The sequence below is a fragment of the Dipodomys merriami genome, unplaced genomic scaffold, assembly GCF_024711535.1.
Source record: "Dipodomys merriami isolate MVZ:Mamm:240054 unplaced genomic scaffold, mDipMer1.0.p SCAF_69, whole genome shotgun sequence".
NCBI lineage: Eukaryota > Metazoa > Chordata > Mammalia > Rodentia > Heteromyidae > Dipodomys > Dipodomys merriami.
The window spans coordinates 6,822,194-6,840,325 of record NW_027206279.1 but is presented as its reverse complement, the minus strand read 5'-3'; the positions used below and the strand labels follow the sequence as shown (position 1 = coordinate 6,840,325).

At 41.7% G+C, this 18,132-nt stretch overlaps 1 protein-coding gene across 5 annotated transcripts in view; it reads left to right on the top strand.

Moving 5' to 3' along the window:
- Frmd5 (FERM domain containing 5) overlaps nucleotides 1–18,132 on the top strand; it is a 234,309-nt gene that overhangs the window by 70,421 nt on the left and 145,756 nt on the right. The gene's annotated exons all lie outside the window — the stretch shown is intronic.

The window sequence follows — 18,132 nt, the reverse complement described above, 5'->3', positions numbered from 1 at the left end:
GACCCATTGCAACAATGAGATGTACAAACGAACTTTACAACTTTGAGGGGGGAGGAGAGAGGGGAGAGGAGATGGGAAGGGATGGGAAGGGGAAACAAAGGAGGAGGCAACAGTGCTTGGTAAGAAATGTACTCATTATCTTGCCCATGTAATTGTAACTCCTCTGAATGGTACTTTCACAATAAAAAAAAAAACAAAAACAAAAAATATATAGATGTTCCAACATGGGTGGGCTTGAAAACATGTTTAATAAACCAGTCACACAAGATTATGTATTGTATGATTCCATTTATAGGCAAACTCATGAAGGCAAAATAAGTTGGTTGGTTGTCTAGAGCTAGGGGGAGACTTTGGAGATGGGGAATGAATGCTGAGGAATAAGGAGATTTCTTTTGCAGATGATTTGAAAATGTTCTAAAATTGTGGCAAAAGTTATATAACACACACATATATACTCACGTATGTATATATGTATACATAGTATATATGTATATACACATATATACATATAAATGGATGAATCATACATATGGCATGTGAGTTATATAAATAGAACTATTTGATTTACATCCCAACTTATAACAACTTGGAAATTGATATGTTTGAAAATGTGTCAATGATGTGCAGGGAGGTAGAAGGCCAAAGTGTGCATTGCACAGTATATCTAATCAAACGTATTCCATGGGGGAAGGAGAGGAAAGGGATAAAAGGGATGAATTTGACCAGGAGGCGTAGTATAAATATATCAAAATATCATAATGGATATCCTTTGTACAACTAATAGGTGTTAAATTTTAAAAAGCATAGGATTTGGAATGAAAGTTTGACCTGTCCGTTCCTAAGTGTGAAAGCCTTGATTGAATCACCAATATCCTCAGTGTCAGCCTTTCCGGGATTCAAGACTCCTAATGCCTGGCTCCCTGATGCTTTGGGTCCCAGGGACCTTGTACATGACTTTATAAGTGACACTGACATGCAGACAAGATGCTAGCACCTCCATGTCTTCATCTGTAAAATAAGGATGACATGAACACATGAGTAGCTCCCATCCCATGGGACTTAATGGACAATATTTTCTTCCTGCTATTTCCCTCCCCCCCCATATAGAAATTCTCCTTCTGTGATAGAATCCTAGTTAAGAGTAAGGAGGGTGTTGGTTGCATAAATTCCAGCACCCCCTGAATAGTAATCTACTTCATACATAGATAGAAGCCCATGTCGGTTTCAATGGGTTGATACTCACAGGACTTTGTCTCCTGTAGTGAGGTTGTTTCCATAAGTAGGTTTGTACTGGGCCAGGAGATATAAAATTAATAACAAGAAAAGATATTCCATAAAACTACTTCATAATCTGAATAGAATGATTCCCCCCCCCCCAAATTAAAAATCCCTGTATCTCATTTCATTGATGGTGAATTACTGTTTCTCCCTTCCTGAACAAATTTTGGACTCTGGCTGAGTTCCTTCTATAGTGACCTCAAGGTCTTGGAGACCAGCCCTATAATTGCTCACAAGTCAGGTGGACACCCTCTCTGGCTCAATATCCAAGGTTGTTATTATATAGGGCAGCTGGCCTGATGACAATGCTTGCAATGTATGAGGCACAAAGAAGTTACTCTTCTTGCTTGACCATGTGTGACTGCTTGTGTTAGCTATGGTTTTCTTTTTCTGGACAACAAAGAGAAAGCTTCCAACCTTGACTGTTGGAATTCATTTTTTCCCCTCTCCTGGTACTCTAGCCTACAAGTATAGGGAAGGCATTTTTGTTCTACAGATGTCTCTGCCTTTTATCCATTTCTTTCTTCATTCTGGTTATGTCTCCATTCCTCAAAGCCTAAGTTGCAGCTGAGTTTTTCTGATTTGTTCGCTCAGAGATGCACAGTGGACAGCTGAGAGCACAGCTAGGTTCTTAGTCCTGTTGCTTCTTAAGTGCTCCCCAGTGGAGATAGTAAATGCCAACTCCCACCATCCATTTGGCTCATGGGGTGGATAGTCTGTGGACTGGGAAACCTTTTGAATTCTTTTTTATTGGGCAGGGCAGAATGGAAGGCTGTATGTGTGCAGATAGAAGCCTTTTTTCAGGAACCCCCAAACACTATAATTGCAAATTGGGCCAATTTTCTCTTTTCCTTTCCCCCTCTATTCCTTGTTTCAACTTCTTTCTTATTTCTTTTATTTTAATGACCAGAAATACATTCTTAAATATTGACGACCTCCTTTCATGACAAACTTGTAGTCTGGGCTTCACTGTGGCTCAAATGGTAGATCCTAGAAAGCAGGAGGCCCTGTGTTCCTTTACAGAACACTCTTGTCCTTTGACTTGAACTCTTAGATCTCACTGGATTTGACTATACTTTTTCATAGTGCAGTGTGCAAGCTTCTTACCTTTCAACTGGTCCATCTTCGTTTTTTTGCAATGTACTACATATTCTCATTCTTTTAACTGGAATATTCTCTCAAGGTTCATGACCAGCTCCATCTTGTTTGAGTTTAGGCCATCTGATCCAAGAAGGTAGATGTTCCCAAGAGGTTGAAGATAAACCTGGAAAGAATGGATAGTGCTGCCAAGTAGACCACTCCTGCTTTTGAGTATGATGTGATAGTTGCCATAAAAATCAATTATGAGCCAGGCACTGGTGGCTCATGCCTGTAATCCTAGTTATTCAGGATGCTGAGATCTGAGGATCATGGTTCAAAGCCAGTTCTGGCAGGAAAGTCTGTGAGACTCTTATCTGCAATAAACTACTCAGAAAAAATCTGGAAGTGGTGTTGTGTCTCAAGTGGTAGAGCACTATCCTTAAGCACAGAGAAGCTCAGAGACAGTATCCAGGTCCTGAGTTCAGACCCAGGACCAGCAAAAAAAAAAAAGTCAAAGAACAATCATGAGGCTTTCAACAAGTCAGCAGTGAAGTTTTGTTTTTTTGGATTTTGTTGTTTAAACAACAAAAACTCACTGAGGGTTTAAAATAGAATTTCTGGACCCCTTTCAAATTTCTCTTGAGGTAGGCTCAAGATCTGCATTTAAAACCAAACCAAACGAAAAAACACTCTGATGCATTCGGTTCTGGCCCATTCTTGGATGCTATGATTACCTTTCCTTTTTATTACAGGCAGTATTCCCTAGGGAACAAATTACTAATAGTAATTTGCAAAATATAATTTAGATGCCCCAAGACCTAGAATGCATCTATTTCTGAAATAACAACAGTACTCCTCCCTCTCTTTATGTTTGTTTAGCCACACGCTGGGCATAAATACGTTTATTTTCATTCTTTATAGTGTGGAGAAGAAGCTGGCGTACCATTTCTCACTATCAGTCTATTTCCACCTTCACAGGAAGTGAGAATCCAGAGGCACTCAAAGGAATTAGCAACAAGAAATGCATACTAAGTAGGTTAGTTAATGGGGTTATAGTATTGGTGGCGTTTTACATTGTCTAAGATACTCCATTGTTTCTACACTTGGGGAAAAGCACATATCATCTAATACTTTTACTTGAGTTTGAGTGCAGCCACCGCCTTCTGTCCTCAGACTGCTTTGTGCTCCCTTTTCATGAGAAGCGCCTCAGAATCCTCTGATGAGCTGCCTGGCCACAGAGCTGGCCTCTCCAGCTTGGCACTGCAAGGTTGGAAGGACTAACTCATTTCTAGCTGCAGGAGCTATTGCTCTTCCCTAGGCTCTGTAGTCTAAAGAGTGAAAACAACCCAGAAAACCAGGATTCGTTCTTATTTTATTTATTTATTTATTTATTTATTTATTTGTCGGTCGTGGGGCTTGAACTCTGGGCCTGGGTGCTATCCCTCAGCTCTTCAGCTCAAGGCGAGTGCTCTACCACTTGAGCTACAGCGCCACTTCCAGTTTTCTGATGGTTTATTGGAGATAGGAGTCTCACAGTCTTTCCTGCCCGGGCTGGCTTTGAACCGTGATCCTCAGATCTCAGCCTCCTGAGTAGCTAGGATTACAGGCGTGAGCCACCAGTGCCCGGCTAAAACCAGGATTCATTCTATATAACAAATTCTTCAGGAGGAGGAAAACAATCCTGTGTTTAGAAGTCAAGCTGTCAGTGGTTCACAGGTGCCTTAGGAGCTGAGATGCCACATTCTCTCACCATGTCTCATTGATTATTGTTGCTTCCATTGTTATAAGAGAGCCTGGAAGACTGAGGGTATGGCTTGTGGGGTAGAACAATATTCTTTAGCATGAGCAAGGTCCTGGGATCATTTCCCAATACCCCACAAAAGAGGGGAAGATTGTGTCCAGTGTGATGTCACTAAGATGAGTAATGTAGAAGTGTTTTTTAGTTCAGAGGAACAATTTGTCAAAAGCTTGTTTTATTGTGTTTTTAAAAATTGTTGTTCTAGAAGGAAGTATATATATTAATAGTTTGTGCTTCTTGGTGACCTAGTACAGTTGTAAATGGTTTAATATACTTTTTTTGTATGTATGCCAGTCCTAGGGCTTGAACTCAGAGCCTGGGCACTGTCTCTAAGCTGGTTTTTGCTCATGGCTAGTGTTCTACCACTTGAGCCAAAGCTTCACTTCCAGCTTTGATTTTTTGAAGATAAGAGTCTCATGGACTTTCCTGCCTAGGCTGGCCTCAAACCTCAATCCTCATATCTCAGCCTCCTGGATAGCTAGGATTACAGGTTTGAGCCATCGACACCTGGCTGGTTTGATATGCTCTTAATTATATAAAATTCTGTGGATCCCCTTTGCTGCTAGGTGATATTGTGGGTGTTTGGGATGCAAACTGTGACTGAGGAGAGTCACACGATGACTAGATTTCAGCTCTATTGGTATAGTTGAAACTTTGCCCTTTTGTGTGCCACCTTTTAACATGAACTACATTGAATATGCTCTCCTGTTGGATTCCTTCTGTGGCCAGACCAAGTTTAAATTGCTTAATAAGAATATTTGGGCTGGGAAGGTGGCTCAGTGGTAGAGTGCTTGCCTTGCATGCCTGAGGCCCTGGGTTCGATTCCTCAGCACCACATAAGCAAAAAGAAAAAAGCCGGAAGTGGTGCTGTGGCTCAAGTGGTAGAGCGCTAGCCTTTAGCTGAAGAGCTGAGGGACAGTGCCAGGCCCAGAGTTCAGGCCCCATGACTGGACCCCCCACCCCCCCCCCAAAAAAAAGAATAGTTTGGAGCTGGATGCTGGTGGCTCACGCCTGTAATCTAGCTTCTCAGGGGGCTAAGATCTGAGGATTGCGGTTCAAAGCCAGCCTGAGCAGGAAAGTCTGTGAGACTCTTATCTCCAATAAACTACTAGGAAACCGGCGCTGTGGCTCAAGTGGTAGAGCACCAGCCTTGAGCAAAAACCAGCTTAGAGATGGTGCCCAGGCTGAAGGACAGCGCCCAAGCCCAGAGTTCAAGCCCACAACCAAAAAGAAAAAAAGTTTGGTTAAACTCTGACAAGATTATCTTTTTAGAGGTCATGAAACTCTTGAGAACTCAGGTTTGTTTAGATGCATTTTTAATATATTCTTAGGACCACCTACTACCTCCTTAGCAAGCCTAAACCACTCTGGAACTGGCCTGTCTATGGTCCTTACAAGTAGACAATGAAAGATGATGCTTTTGTATCTTGGATACTGATGAGTCTTGGTAACAAACCATCTCCATCCCTCTTGAGGGATTCAGGATGACAAACCAGTTTTGAGGATGATGATGTCAGTCAAAATTGAGACCAAGAGTCTCCAAATTACATTTTTTTCACATTTCTACGGGAGAGAAAAAATGCATATATTCTCCATATTTTTGTATGTTTTCTTTTAAGACTATCTGTCTTTTGTGATTATATGATGGGAATTTTTGTATGACGATGATTACTTTGTACTTCCCCAGAGAGATAATGGTAAGTGACCTTGCTACTTACTGGAAGTAGGGTCGGTGGATCAGCAACATCAGCCTCACCTGGGAACTTGTTAGGATTTCATAATCTCCAGTATCTGTATTTTAATGAGACCTAAGGTGATTTATATGCACGTTAAAATTTGAGTAACCCCAGCATAGGGAGTTATGGCTATGCATTTTACTGGTTGTGAACACATTAATTTCCCAGCCTTCCCCTGCATCCCATGCTAGGACTCAACTCAGAGTCTTGCTTGTACTAATCAAGTTCTGTACCACCAAGCTACCTTCCCTGCCCTCTCAAACTAGTTTGAGCATTAAAATTGCTGCAAACTTACCAGAAGTTACTAGAAACAACATATTGATACGAGGGAGGTATTGATGTATGGGGGTGACTGGCTTCCATGAAGAAACCACAGAACACCCAATACCAAGTTTCTGATGGTGCTGTACTTAATCTCAGAAGCCTGAAGGACAATGTCATATTTGGAATATTTAACTACTTTCCTGATAAGTTTCTAAGAGATGAAGAGGAGTGAACTGCTCTTCATTTGAAAAACAAGCATCTTTATTGTAAGTAGAAAATGGTTGACTTGAGAAAAGGTGACTTCGTCTAATTATACCTAAGGCATATCGCCTTCTCCTTTTCTTCCTCCTCATTCCTCTTCTATAGGATCTTGCTATATTGCCCAGACTGGTCTCAAACTCCTGGGTTTAAGCAATCTTTCTGCCTTACTCAACCTCTGGAGTAGTTGGGATTATAGGCACATCCCACCCCACCTCGTGATGTATCTAATTGTTTTAATACATGATATTTAAAGGAATTGGATAAATGAATGCAGACAATGACATGCAAAGTCTCCTTTGAGTCACAGATGTGACAGGGTCTCTTTAGGAGGTGCCAGAGTATCAAAACAACTATTGATAAGGAAACTGCACATTAGTGGTGAAGGTTCCTAGTTGTCTAATTCTGTGGGTGGAGAGGGAGATCCAAGGTTTTGGTTGAAACTACTTCTTAATTGCTTTTCCCCGTTGTGTATAGACTATGCTTTCTTTTCAGTGAAGAATCAAGTGACTACAAGTGTTATAGCTGTTGTAGCATTGAAGCTCAGGTTGTGTGTGTATGTGTATGTGTGAGTGTGTGTGTGTGAGAGAGAGAGAGAGAGAGAGAGAGAGAGAGAGAGAGAGAGAGAGAGAGAGAGAGAGAGTGAGGGAGGGAGGGAGAGAGAGAGAGAGAGAGAGAGAGAGAGAGAGAGAGAGAGAGAGAGAGAGAGAGAGAGAGAGAGAGAGAGAGAGAGAGAGAGAGAGAGAGAGAGAGAGAGAGAGAGAGAGAAGGAGGGAACGAGGGAGGGAGGGAGGGAGAGAAAATGTGTGACTGAACTTTTGGGATTATGGCATTTCTTTCCTGGCTACGCATAGTACAGTGTCAGGCCATGTCTCTGCTGCTGAGGTCCTTTCTCCTGGACTCTTAAGATGACATTTTACATTAGCATGCAGTACACATGTCATTCAAAAGCCTTTCTGGAGCTTCTGGAGCTACAGAAAGACTCACTTAACATTTGCTATGATTGCATACAAATTTTTGAAAAGTCAAATACTTGTACCAAACAGTTTGTTAGACTAGAGTTGGAGGAAAACAGGGACAAGTGAAATCATTTGTTTGGGAGGAATATTTTGGCATTGTTGATTTGAAGTTGGGTAAACATAATTTGTCCGTATTCCCATCTGGGCACACAGCAGCAGTCCCTCTGCCCACAGAAGGTGTTTGCACACATCAGACAAGTTACCAGTCTCTCTAGGCCATAAATAGATAATTCTGCTGTGGATCTTTGTATGTACACACATCATTGAGTATTATCTCACTCTACAGTGCTGAAGTCACAGCCTCCCTCTGGGCTGCATTCTTTTCTCCCTATAATCTGTTTTGGTAGCACCTTTTACTTCTTCCAAGGTTAGTACAAGTGTCAAGCTGATGGATGTTTCTTGTTTTGTCTACCTGACTTGGACACTTTCATAACTGTCATTCTAGTGCTGTTCAAGTCTGTACCAGTAAATCTTCTGGCTTAGACTGCTTGCCCAAAGTCTTTCAAAAGCACAGTCATAGAGGAAAAGTAAAGTCTTACCAAAGGCTTTTTTTTGTTGTTGTTGTTGGTCACAGGGCCTGAACTCTGGGCCTGGGTGCTGTCCCTCAGCTCTTCAGCTCAAGGCTAGTGCTACCACTTGAGCCACAGTGCCACTTGCAGCTTTTTCTGCTTATGTGGTGCTGAGGAATCGAACCCAGGACCTCATACATGCAAGGAAAGCGCTCTACTACTGAGCCACCTTCCCAGCCCAACCAACGGCATTTTTATTCCTAAGATCGCAATCCCTACTAGGCGAGGGCATCCGTTCTTTTCTCTCTTCAGGTTTATTCTCTTCCCACTCATTAAGTCTAGTAGTAGTTTAACCATTGGTAGTATGTGTTTATTTCAGAAAACAAAGTGGTGTCACTGGACTTTTTACTCTCTCACTAGCATTTATTTGTCAAGAGAAACACACGGGTCCTGCACATCCCATAAACTCAGATAATAGCAGTAGAATTTCCATCATTACATCATCTGATTAACTGTTATCAGTAAATCTATTAATACCTTCTTGACATCTACTCTGTGCTTTCATCTGTTGCATCAATGTCATGCTTTGTGTATTTTCCAAAGTAAGCGCCACACTTTGTTGTCTAGAACACCATCAGCATGAGCTATGACAAGAGTCACTCACCATCAGCCCTCCCTCCTCATGCCTCTTTGCTTGCTTCTGATGTTTCCCTGGGAGTAGCAGACCTGTGTGACAACTGCAGTACATCTTAGAGTCCATCCACATATTGACCTTAAGAATTCATTTATGGCTTATAAAATGGACTGGCACAGATTGCCCTCTTGCAGTTCTTTTCTGCAATTTTTTTTATTTCAACAGTCCATATGACTAGATCTGTTTTTCCTCTGGGACATTCTGAGGAATTAACTTTAGACTATCAAATGGATTATTTTAAAATGTTTAAACAGTAAAAAGGTCTGCATAGCCTTGAGCTGAAGAGCTGAGGGACAGCGCCCAGGCCCAGAGTTCAAGCCCCACGACCAACAAAATAAATAAATAAATAAATAAATAAATAAAAAGGTCTGCATTGGCAGACCTTTCAAATCTCCCTGATTTGAAATGGTGGACATAATGTAGTCTCATGCTTCTAGATCATGTGTAGATCAGTCTTCCTGGAAGTCTGTTTCAGATTGAGGTGGACCATCAAGGCCAGCCAATATCAGTCAGTAATGGAGAGACTAAGGCAAGGGACTGAGAGAGGTCAGGCAGTTCCTTTGTTATTAGGTTTCTTCTTGGCTGTTCTAGGAGGGAGTATGGTTTCTGAATGCCAGAAAAGCCTAGAGTTTTGCTGTGGTAAGTACATTTGAAGATAGCTAGAAAATTGAATGAAAGTGACAAAATGCAAATCAGGGAGAAAAGAGGTACAGTGAATGAAAGTCTTATCCATCATCAGCTGACAGGAACTCCCTTTTAGATATGAAACTCAGGGTCATTCCCAAAGTCAATAAATAGAAACAATCCTTGTTTAGTTCTCGTATAATCCTAGGTCTATATCTTAGAGATCCTGACTCAGTACGTCTGAGGTGGGCTCCTGGGAATCTGTATATTTACAAGTACTCCTGGTGAGTCTTATCCTTGGATAATCTGGAAAAAATTACCCAATCTGCTGGTAGACTATATTTATTTTGTTGGGTGTGGAGTGGTAGCTAGCTCCCTCGAGGTCTAGTGAGCCATGCTCAGTGAATCACTGGGTCATGGTAATAGATGCAATAATTTTACTGATGCTTTTTAAAGAGTGCATTTCAATGTACTACTTAATAATTTTTCATAGAACTATTTGTCAGTACATTTGAGATTTGTCAGATGAACTTGGCCTGATGAAAGAGATGAGTAAGGTAAAAATCATGTGTGTCTTACCTTCCCCCCGGTCCCTGAATTTCTAGTTTACCACAGTGTCTGGCCAGATTTGTCAGAAAAGATTTCACAAGGAGTAACATCATAGATACTTTGTTAGACCCTGTTGAAAAGAAGATGTACAAGTTATTTATATTTTCTAACCTTAAAGCATGGATAATCATGCTTGAATAAACAACCATAAATATGTAGACACATGTATATTTACATGCACACATTTATGTATATATCTAGATACATGAAGTATATATGAAGTAAATATTATGAACATATGCCAAGTGCCAATAAGCCTGATTACATGTATTTATTTCATGAAAGTATTAAAAGAATTTAAGAGCACCAGCCAGGTACACTGTATTATGTAGGTAAACTTAATTTATCATTTTCTTGTCCTGAGAACAAAATAGTTAAGGATTTCCTAAATATCTCATTGAGAGAGAAAATCATGTTTGACAAATTAAATAGAAGATAATTATTAATAGCATACATTGCTATAAATTGATCTGGAATGCCTGGTACTTGAATAATAGAACAGGTTCTTTGATTTACGTTGTAACTCTATTGCTAAGTGTTTCCATAGTTACAGTGCTCTTTGTACAAGGTCCCTAAGCTGGTTGTGTAAGGTAGTCTCAAATTGCAATTTTCTCAGACTGTGTATTTCTTAGCTTTTAGCAATGAAAATAATTCAGTAGTCATGAATGTCAGAGAGCTTTGAAAAATTCAAAGCAAAGGAGGTAGAAGAATTAAAATATAGCATTTTTTAGCTGGGTGCCAGTGGCTCATTCCTGTAATCCTAGCTACTTAGGAGGCTGAGATCTGGGGATTGTGGTTTGAAGCCAGCTCAGGCAGGAAAGTCTGTGACACTCTTATCACCAGTTTTCTGGCAAAATGCTAGAAGTAGAGCTGTGGCTCTAGTGGTAGAGCAACAGCCTTGAGCAAAAAAGCTGATGGACAGTGAGTAAGCCCTGAGTTCAAGCCCTAGTACTGGCACAAAAATAAGAAAATAAGACATAGCACAGACAGGATGGAACTTAGAGCAATGTGGCTACCGCAGAGAATGCCAGGAAACTTCTAGCTAGAAATAATTATGGAAGGATTCCCATGAAGATGTTGGAGAATATGCATGCTGACACTTTAATTGGAGACTTGTAGCATCTAGAATAAGAATGAGCTGGAAAAGTGGCTTCAAGTGCTTTTTACAGAATCTTAGACATTCCTAAAACTGAAATCCCAGGTGCTGTGATAGAAAGATAGAATAATCTATATCTTGGATTGATCCAGAGCCTTGTGATGCATCCCTTGGGCTGAACACTCTGAAGGACAACCCCAGAAGAACTTGCTTGTCCTCATGAGCACCTCTGAATGATTCCAAAGTAGGAGCTGCAGAAATTGCAATTGGACCAAGTGCAGGCTGTATTCGGTGCTGCTGCCACCCCACCACCATCCCCAACTTCAGGAGAAAGTGTGTCTGGTCCCTCTCTTCAGTTGAGTTCTGCAGTCTGACACCATCACACTGTCCTTCCTTGCTTTGGCTATGACATCTGAGCCAAAAAGATGGAATCAGTGAATGATAGTAACAAGAACTTGGATAGGGGTGCAGCCGGCTGGGAATGCTGACCATGCCCAGCATCACTGAACTCATGTCCAAGTCCTGTGTGCCTATTTAATTTGAGGAGTGTTTTCTGCATATGTTCCAGCAAATCTCTTATCTTCTGCAGATCATCAGGGATAAAAATGCCCACGTCAGGCTGGGAAGGTGGCTCAGTGGAAGAGTGCTTGCATGCATGAGGCCCTGGGTTCGATTCCTCAGCACCACATAAGCAAAAAGAAAAAAAGCCGGAAGTGGCACTGTGGCTCAAGTGGTAGAGCACTAGCCTAGAGCTGAAGAGCTGAGGGATAGCGCCCAGGCCGAGTTCAGGCCCCACGACTGAAACTCCCCCCCAAAAAATGCCCATGTGGTGAAGAGCAGGTAGAGGAACTTCATGAGGACCTACTCATGTCAGTTACTTCTCTTAATTGTATATCTGGACACTCTTTTTGGATTACCTGACAAGTTAAAATTAAAAGTCATCTTGGAGACAAGGAAGCAGTTTTATCTCCCTCACTAAAAGGGAGACAAACTTGAAGAAAGTAGGAACTTTGTCAAATTCCAGAACTTGGAACATGGTAAGAACACAAGAAGTATTTCTTTGGCAACTCTTCCTGGAAAAGCTATGTGCTTGCCCTGCAGTCTCCTCTACAGCTCTTCATATGCCTCATTCTTTTTAGTCCAGGGTGCTCAGCTGTACCTTGCACTGAGGGTGCAGAAGAAAACTTTAACTGATCGAGGCTAGGACCTGAAGCATTTTGGAGGATGGAAGTGGAATTGATGACAAGACTTCCAAAGTCTGCAGCCTCCAACTGCCCAACAACATCCCACCTTCCAGTTTATCTAGACCCTTCTGCCAGCCTTAGCTATCCTCTTCTGTACAGTTACTATACCCACGCCCTAGAAGTCATCAGTTTCAGACCCTCCTTGACAACTCATAGCAACAATTATCCACTGAATGCCCTCAAATAGTCAAAGATAGAGTCCTCGAAACCCACTGGGATGATCTATCTGCCTTGAAGTAGGGATACATGGGCAGAGCTACCTCAGTGACCTACAACGGCATTATTAATCAACTTACAACTCGAAATCCTACAGGGCCAACCTACTGTACTCAAGGCTGCCAAATCTAAAGTGGCAACAGAGGTTAAACCCTACAGAACCACCTCATTCAATTAGAATGGCATGTTACTAAGAGCCCCCAAAGAGGTGGCCACACCCCTGTGCTCTCAGCTTTAGTTTAATCCCCCAGTTGTCTGCCAGAGCCGTCTGCTATTGAAGAAGAGAAATTACACTGGGCTGCCTCAAGTACCAAGAGTGTGCAACACACCTCCAGCACCCCATTAGTTGAAGACAGGGCCCTTGATGAATGTTCAGCAGCCAAAGAGATTAAACCATGTAAGGGCAATGAGTCCTCAAATGTCACCAAGAATGTGCCATTCAACTTGAGCCCCCCAAAAGCAAAGGTCACTAAGTTGCCCACCCCCAACAAAGCAGAAGTCACCAAGGCTCTGATCTGCCTTGAGACCCAAAAAAGCAGAGGACATCAAGACTCTGCGATCCAACTTGAAACCCAGAAAAGTTGCTGAACCTCCTGCCACCAGGGGTAAGTGGACAGCAAGAGGATGCTAAACTGAGCCAGGCCACCTCAAACACCAACAAGGGGCCTAAAGTAAGGAGCTGCCCATTCATGGACAACTGTGCTAAATTCAAAGCTAATTATTATTCTACAGCCAAAGAAAGAAGACAGTGCAAGGCCACCTTGCTCAGCAAGAGCATGCAAGAAATTGAGAGCCCCCAGTTGGTTGAGGCCACAACTGTTGAAATCCAGGCTGTGGGAACTAATCCAATATCAAAAGACACAAAACAAGAACACCTCAAGCACCAAAATCACAACTTAAACTCTTAATTCTGCCAAAGGTAGCAGGTCAACTCACTGGACTTCTAGGTGCCAGGAGCAATTCATCCCAAAATGTTAAGCTTCATATGCCCTCAGTGGATATATCACAAGTTCCCTAAGAGCAGAGAACCCAGCCACTGGATTTTTGGCTGTCAGAGGTAATCTGATGACCAAAGAGGCTAAGCCACTTAATAGTTCTGTCACAATAATAGGTTTTACCAGGGCTAATTGAGAGGCATTTAAGTGGCAGAGGACCAATCTCAGTGCCAAATTTTCCTTATTATCATCTCCGAGGCGAATACCCCCAAGTAATTCCCAAAGTTGGATGTAGTGAGGGTGAAGGCCCAATGCCTCACACCAGTCCTCAAGCTTTGGTAGTCACTTTGAATGAACGGAAGATATGCCCAGGTGAACATGTAGATTCTAAGGACATACTTAATGATTGCCTCAAACATCATCCACAGGCACCAAATATTCATGACAAAAATAAATTTTGCTCCAAATGAGAAAAATTGTCAAAATTGGAATATAACTTAAAAGGGGAAGATGGTAAAGGCACCAACAAAGATAAGCATTTGGGAAACAGAAATTCAAATCTGTCAAGAACAGCTGCAACAAAACAGGAAGTAGCTACAGGAACAAAATTTATTAAGAAACGTCATACCTCCTTTCTGGAATATTTACTCTTATGTGCTGAAAAACCTGATGAGTCACCAAAGGAAGATTTTTTTCCCTAGATTATGAAGTGATAGAAAAAGAGACAAGAGTTTACATCAGAATATATGAAATCAATTATAGACCTTAAGGAAAACTTGTAAATGGCTCCAGCCAGATGTGCTGAACAAGCAAATAGTCATGCTTTTCAAACAAAGGAAGTACTGGATGCAAATGTACATGTGCCACAGAATGAGAAAACTGACAATAATAGACTTGCTCAGAAATGGAATGAACTTAAGTGAATTGCTATGAAAAAGACAACCTCTGCAGAGAGAACTGTGTGAACTGGGCATTAAACAGCTGAGAGTCTAGCAGAGGAGAGGATGCAAGACAGGACCACCTGAAATTGTCAGGGAAGTTTGTTACAAACGTTTTGGTATCAAAATAAGGAAAAAACAACAGAAGACACTAAAGCCAATAAAGCCAATTTGTCTATTCCCAGGCTAGATATAAAAGCCTAAGTAGAAACTGAAAGAGAATGACGGAACAAAAACGTTAATGTGGGAGAAACGACTAAAATATTGATATGATCCTAATAGTCATCAATACTCAAAATGCACCACAAACCACAAAGTATCTGAAAGACACCAAATCCAGAAAGATTCAAAGTATTTCCTATAACTCCTCATGAAATTAGACCTGGAACAGACACTCATCTATTATTATTATTATTATTATTATTATTATTATTATTATTATTATTATTATTATATTGTGTATTCCAAAAAGCACATTTTTAAATCAAGGAAGTAAATACAATAATTAAACATGTATATATTCTGAAGAAAGTTGCAGTTATTTATCTCTTTGGGAATTCAGAGAAAATTGCAGCAGTGCCTTGAGCTGGCTGTTGTAGCTAAAATATTGAATATGCTTATATTGGTTACTTTTCTCACCACTGTCACTAAATACCTGAGATACATAACTTGAGAGGAGGAAAGATCTATTATAGCTCATGGTGTCTCAGGGTTCAATTCATCATGGCAGGGAAGGTTCAGTGGGAGCTGCGTACATCATGGTGGACAGGAAGCAGAATGAAACTATAACAGAAAGGAGCCAGGGCAAGATGGAGTTCCCAAAGACATAAACCTTAGTGATTGACATTTCTTCAAACAGGCCCCCACCTTCAACAGTTCCATAATTTCCCATTAACCTATATAGATTTGGATCCATCAATAAATCATTCATTAGGTCCGAGCCCTTATGATCTAATTATCTCTGGAAATACCTTAACAGACACACCAAAAGGTGTGTGGTTTACTAATTTCCTAGGCACTTCTTCATTTGGTCAAGTTGACAACCAGGATACAGTTGTAACACTGAAATGTAGTTACAAGTCAAAATACAAAATCTGGCTATCATATATATAATTAAATTGGTAACCCATATGGAGCATCTAAAAAGAACGCTACTCACCAGGCATTTCTATTGATAATAAGTTTACAGATGAGCACTCTGAGGATCCAAAGAATAAGTAAGTTGATTTTTGTCTTGTAGAATAGAATCAACAATTGTACCCTGGTGTAGCTAACATCTATACCACACATTTTCAGATTCTTGGTATTGCCATAGTCTTCCTCTGGCTTCAACTCCAGAGTAGCTGAGTTTAAAATGGAAACTGGTCTAGGGGTTCCATAAATCACATATTTAAAGTGAATTGAGGAATGGAGGGGTGGAAGAGGTAGTATACACTGCTGAAAAGCGGTATGTGGGAGGTCTTTGCTGTGCTCTTTAAAACAAAGGTAAGTAGGGCTGAAAGACAAAACTATTATTAAGCCTTTGAGCCTAATCAGCCACTTCTCATTTCTACAGCTTAATTTTTTATTTTATTTTAATTTTTTTTGGTTGGTCGTGGGGCTTGAACTCTGGGCTTGGGTGCTATCCCTGTGCTCTTCAGCTCAAGGTGAGTGCTCTACTGCTTGAGCCACAGTGCCCAGGCTGGCTTTGAACCATGATTCTCAGATCTCAGTCTCCTGAGTAGCTAGGATTACAGGCATGAGCCACAAGTGCCCAGCTCTACAGCTTTATAATATGTACTTCTAATGTTTTAAGTTACCTGGTTGCATGCACTACTATATGGATAACCATGGTAATTGCTTTACAGACGGCTTCTTCAGTCTTCTTTTTCCTTTGAACACATGCATAGAAAACCAGGTAAAAGCATCCTTAGGTCGTAAAGTGTTGTACTTAATAAGGCTATGGGATAAGAGAATGGAGGTTAACCTGATGTGAGATATGTGGTTAGATCTACAGACCCAGTTATCGGTTATTAGTAGTCAGCTTTTTTTTCTTGAGAACTACCTGAGATTTTTAATGGGAATCTATAAAATGCAGGACTAATTTAGTGTGGGTGGGTGGGGGGTGGTCATGGGGCTTGAACTCAGGGCCTGAGAGCTGTCTGAGAGCTTTTTTGCTCAAAACTAGTACTTACTTTGAGCCACAGTGCCACTTGCAGTTTTCTGATGGTAAATTGGAGACAAGAATCTCATGGACTTTCCTACCCCAGCTGGCTTTGAACAGTGATCCTCAGATACTCAGCCTCTTTGTGCAGGACTAATAATAAAACAAAGCAGAGAGAGAGAGAGAGAGAGAGAGAGAGAGAGAGAGAGAGGGAGAGGGAGAGGGAGAGGGAGAGGGAGAGGGAGAGGGAGGGAGGGAGGGAGAGGGAGAGGGAGAGGGAGAGGGAGAGGGAGAGAGAGGGAGAGAGAGGGAGAGAGAGGGAGAGAGAGGGAGAGAGAGGGAGAGAGAGGGAGAGAGAGGGAGAGAGAGGGAGAGAGAGGGAGAGGGAGAGGGAGAGGGAGAGGGAGAGGGAGAGGGAGAGGGAGAGGGAGGGAGAGGGAGGGAGAGGGAGAGAGAGGGAGAGAGAGGGAGAGGGAGAGGGAGAGGGAGGGAGAGGGAGGGAGAGGGAGGGAGAGGGAGAGGGAGAGGTAGGGAGAGGGAGGGAGAGGGAGGGAGAGGGAGGGAGAGGGAGGGAGAGGGAGGGAGGGAGAGGGAGGGAGAGGGAGGGAGGGAGAGGGAGGGAGGGAGAGGGAGGGAGGGAGAGGGAGGGAGGGAGAGGGAGGGAGGGAGAGGGAGGGAGGGAGAGGGAGGGAGAGAGAGGGAGGGAGGGAGAGGGAGGGAGAGAGAGGGAGGGAGAGAGAGGGAGGGAGAGAGAGGGAGGGAGAGAGAGGGAGGGAGAGAGAGGGAGGGAGAGAGAGAGAGGGGAGAGAGAGAGGGGAGAGAGAGAGAGAAACATTTAATAGCCTAGGACTTACTGAGATTTCTGGTATAACTTCAGGAAAGCTAGTTATCCTGACAAAATCTGTTTATCTTTTCATAATTTAAAAAATAATAGCAAGGATATCTTGCATGTAAAGTACTTTAGTCATGGTGCCTGGTATAATGTATGGAAGGAAATGATGGCCTCTGGTGCTGATTTCACCGCTCTGGACATACAGTTTTGGGGGTGGGGAGAAAGAAGAAAAAGGCTGAAGAGGGAGCACTTGGGTCACTCAGAAGGCTACAAGAGGAAGCAAAATTTAATGGAGAATCAGAGTATCATTTCTTTGAGGTACAGCTATTGAGCCAAAAAAAAAAAAACTTAAATGGAAGAATATTATAACTATCCTGCAGTAGCTTTAAAGTTGTTAGATTCTTGTTACTTGTTTATGATTTAATTTTTATGAAATTCCCTTAGTCAATAAAACTACAGGGAAAGAAAATAAAACTATGAACTGATTGCTTAGTGCTGTTGGGGAGAAAAAGGGAAAGCAGGGAGTGACTTCTATATCATCCCCTTTTGGGGGTGATAAAAATATTCTCAAATTGATTATGATGCTGGTTGAATAACTGTGGGTACAGTTAGAACCATTGAGTTGTACATGCTTATCACGCCTAATCTGAAAATCCCAAACCTCAAATTAGAAACTCCTTAAGGGTTGACAAATGCTTTAAATAATTTCAGGTTTTGAAACATTTCAGATTCTCTATCAGTTAGACTATACTGATACAGTTAGACTATGTAAATATTCCAAAATCTGAAAAACTCCAAAATCTGAAACACTTTTAGTACTAGGCATGCTCTACTTGTATATGTTAAGTAGATAAATTGT